Source organism: Diabrotica virgifera, chromosome 6, assembly GCF_917563875.1.
Source record: "Diabrotica virgifera virgifera chromosome 6, PGI_DIABVI_V3a".
Lineage (NCBI taxonomy): Eukaryota > Metazoa > Arthropoda > Insecta > Coleoptera > Chrysomelidae > Diabrotica > Diabrotica virgifera.
The window spans coordinates 255,700,330-255,704,548 of record NC_065448.1 but is presented as its reverse complement, the minus strand read 5'-3'; the positions used below and the strand labels follow the sequence as shown (position 1 = coordinate 255,704,548).

Below are 4,219 nucleotides of genomic sequence, written 5' to 3'. Positions count from 1 at the left end.
TTCGGCTTTTCGGCGTTAGTAGATACACCTGGTTCAGCTAGCCCCAAAAAGTGGTACAGTTTAACTCTTGAAGTTAAATTGGAGATATTATGATTTTTTTAATTTTTAGAAATTGATACATTTATGTCTTTAACGGAACCTTTTTTCTTACGAACCGTAACTCGTAGAGAAATTCTGCGAACAGCAGAAGAAGGAGAGGAAAATTTTATGTAAGAAAAGTGCTACACCCCTAATAACACAAAACATTCCATGAATGTTCCTAGAATGTACTCACAGGACATTCCAAACATTGTCCCCAAATGCACACGAATGTCCCTGGAATGTGCTGTGTCAGCATTTTAAATATTCTTAGAATGTTCTGTTGGAACATTCCATGAATGTCTACGAATGTTCTTTGGACATTCACAGTATATGTTTTAGACTGAATGTCTTGTTGGAACATTCCATGAATGTTCTTTGGACATTCACAGTATATTTTTTAGACTGAATGTCTTGTTGGGACATTCCATGAATGTTGGAACATTCCATGAATGTTCTTTGGACATTCACAGTATATTTTTTAGACTAAATGTCTTGTTGGAACATTCCATGAATGTCTACGAACGTTCTTTGAACATTCACAGTATATTTTTTAGACATTCTCTGAAATATATCGTCAGTGCTGTGACAATACTTCCTATATCTTTTTTCATGAGGTTTGCAGGAGACGAAAAACATTTTTTAAGGTCACCTCCTGTTTGCATACGTAAGTTCTGGCTTGTTTTGTAGTAAATAGATAGTTAAATTTACTGCAAAACAAGTCAAAAAATATATGAAAACAGGAGGTGGCCCAAACAAGTTTTTAGTCTATCTTACAAATCTCATGAAAAAACAGATAGGAGGTATTGTCACATCACTGACGATATGTGGCCATACCAAATAATGCATGCTTGATAAATATAAACATTTTTATTGCAAAAAATCTTTTCATACATTTTTTTAATGTAATTTACTGATATTCCTATAAAAAAATGTGTCACATTTGCTTTGTAAACCTTTCTTTTGCCTTTCATAGCCACATATTCCATTTCCTTCCTGGTTTTTTGTAGACCACTTCTCTCAGCTGATTCTAAAAGAAAATAAAATAAATGGTAATTTTTCTATCCTTTACAATTAACAATCAGAAGAAATATTTACAGGTAATAATATGCATATAATAATAATAATAAAATAAATAATAAATTAAATAATATTTAAATAAATAATAAATAATATTTAATAAAGAAAATAATAAAACATTTTGTATTTTGACAACGACGTCCGATGTGGAAGTAGAAACCATAATAAAGTTATTTTTTCAAGTAAATTCTGGCTTATTTCCCCATTAAAATAGTTACAATAATTACAAAAATGCCACAAAGAAATAGCTTTTTCACAAACTAATAAGTATTTTGTTTTATTATATTTATTGTTTTTATTATTTACTTTAACTTAAGATTATAACTTAATTCTTGTTTTCTATTTCTGATGTTTTTATTTATTTGCATTCAACATTAATCTGTTTTCTTGTATAATCTACTTCGCAATAATTATGTGATATATTGGACTTAAAATGAATTCAAAAATTTTTTGTAATTGGGCAACAATGTCAACTTAGATCTCTGATGTAGATAATGAAGAACAACGGTATCTACAGTTGGAAAAATGAAAGAATAGGGCTTTTCATCAATTGTCATTTGTTTCGAGCTTCTGTCATGTGTCACATAATATTAATATATCTATGTCATATGTCTTTGGTTTGTATCTATTATTGTATATACCAATAACGTATGTCGTAGATATATTAATATTATGTGACACATGACAAAAGCTCGAAACAAATGACTGAATGAAAAGCCCTATACCCATGAACGATCACATCAATCACTTATGTTGTATTTGCTATCTTTTTCTATTTTAGAACAAATAGAAAATGATATAAAAACATTAAAAATAAAAAACTGGAGAAAAAAAGCATGAAACAGATCAGAGTGGAGAAGAATCCTGGAACAGGCCAAGACCCAGAAAGGGCTGTCGAGCCAATGATGATGATGATCTTTTTCTATAGGTAACAAACGTTTGTGATTTATAGAAAAAGACAGCAAATAGGGCTTTTCATCAACTGTCATTTGTTTCGAGCTTCTGTCATGTGTCACATAATATTAATATATCTACGTCATACGTCTTTGGTTTGTATCATTGGTATATGCCAATAACTTATGACGTAGATATAGTAATATTGTGTGACACATGACAGAAGCTCGAAACAAATGACTGTGAATGAAAAGCCCTATACAAAATAAGTGATTGATGTGATCGTTCATGGTTATAGGGTTTTTCATTCAGTCATTTGTTTCGAGCTTCTGTCATGTGTCACATAATATTAATATATCTACATCATACGTTATTGATATAATCAATGATACAAACCAAAGATGTATGACGTAGATATATTAATATATGTGACACATGACAGAAGCTCGAAACAAATGACAATGAACAAAGCCCTATATTGCTTTTCATCGATTGTCATTTGTTTCGAGCTTCTGTCATATGTTATATAATCTGTGTATAATATTAATACAACACGGATTATACAACATATGACAGTAGCTCGAAACAAATGACTGTAAATGAAAAGCCCTATTCTTTAATTTTTCCAACTGTATATTGTAATTGTATTATTAATTGGGTTAAGCATATTACCTGTGTGATATAAGCTATTGGAACAGCACAGTCTCTCAAACGGTTGAAAGTGAAGTTCTGTCAATATCTTTTTCTAAAAAATGTTTTGAACATACTGCTCTATTAACAAATCTGATCAATACTTCATGCCTTCTTCGCAGGATCTTCTGGAAAGCTAAAAATACAAAATATATGCATTACTGAGCATTATTAACAAATTTTAGTTTTAAATAAAAAATATGATTAATGAACTCACAAAATATTATAAAAAGCAGCTTAGAAATTGTTTATTAGTATAGTCGTTTCCCTAGCCACAACTGGCTAGTGATTTTAGTAGGTAATTTTTTTGTTTTTGGCCATTTTTGCCAAAATTACTAACTATTTAGTTATTTTTTTGCCAATTTTACCAAATTGTCAAAATTATTTACTAAAATCACTAGCCAGTTGTGTCTGAGACTAAGTTTAGCGAACCGACTGTACTATTCATACTGTGTATTCATTAGTTGGTACTATTATAGTGTGTGGTCTACCATCCTGTTTATAAACGCATACATTAGCAAAAACGCAAAAAAAAATTTAATTTTACAAATAATCCGTTTGTTATTATCTCTATTTACTATTTTAATTAGGAATAAGCAAGTTTGTGGCTTATTCGCAATTATTAAAATAATAAATGGATATTTTCTGAAATAGGGGCATGCCTTTGTTTACATATTTGCATAATATACTAACCTTTGAAACATTATTCCTGCAGATTTTTTATCTACATTGCTTCTGCTACTCCAACTGATTTTATGCACTATATTAATAATACTATTAAAGTTATTATAAAAGTATCCGAATTAAAAAATATTCTTAAAAAGCACAAATAAAAACAAACAACGATCACGCACGGCAAGGTGGCCAAGGCAAGATGCATGTCAAGATGGCCGAACCGAAGTCTGAAGTTGGTCTGAAGTGAGGTCATTGGTCGTTTTTAGTCACGTGATGCCCTCTCTAAGCACCATGCACAAATACATGCGCCGTGAATTTGAAAATGAACAGGAACATTGGTAGTATGTTCACAGAATGTCTTATGGTAACATTCCACGAATAATTTAATCAGATGTTCACCGAATGTTCCCTAAATGTCCAGGACATTCAAATATTGATAGAACTTTGGTAGTACATTCCTGGAATGTTGTGTGTTGTTAGGGACATTGACTCTGGCACTCGAATTGACACCAATATGTCCAATTAACCAATTTTCAAAAAAAAGCCAAGGGCTTGTTCATTTTGTCAAAAGTTTTCAAAAAAGAAATAGTTTTTTTCGGCTTTTCGGCGTTGGTAGCTACACCTGGTTCAGCTAGTCCCAAAAAGTGGTACAGTTTAACTCTTGAAGTTAAGTTGGAGATATTATGATTTTTTTAATTGTTAGAAATTGATACATTTATGTCTTTAACGGAAGCTTTTTTCTTACGAACCGTAACTCGTAGAGAAATTCCGCGAACAGCAGAAGAACGAGAGGAAAATTTTA

The 4,219-nt window shown here is 30.9% G+C and overlaps 1 long non-coding RNA gene across 2 annotated transcripts; it reads right to left on the bottom strand.

Annotated features, from left to right (window-relative positions):
* Window positions 1-320: 320 nt before the first annotated feature.
* LOC126886846 (uncharacterized) lies at window positions 321-3,905 on the bottom strand. Of its 2 annotated transcripts, none has more exons than XR_007698788.1 (3): window positions 2,960-3,905; window positions 2,725-2,878; window positions 321-1,108 (listed from the first exon to the last, which is right to left on the bottom strand). It is a non-coding gene; the product is annotated as an uncharacterized LOC126886846 (long non-coding RNA). The 2 variants fall into 2 exon arrangements; XR_007698787.1 differs by having other exon boundaries at window positions 3,436-3,900.
* Window positions 3,906-4,219: the final 314 nt, after the last annotated feature.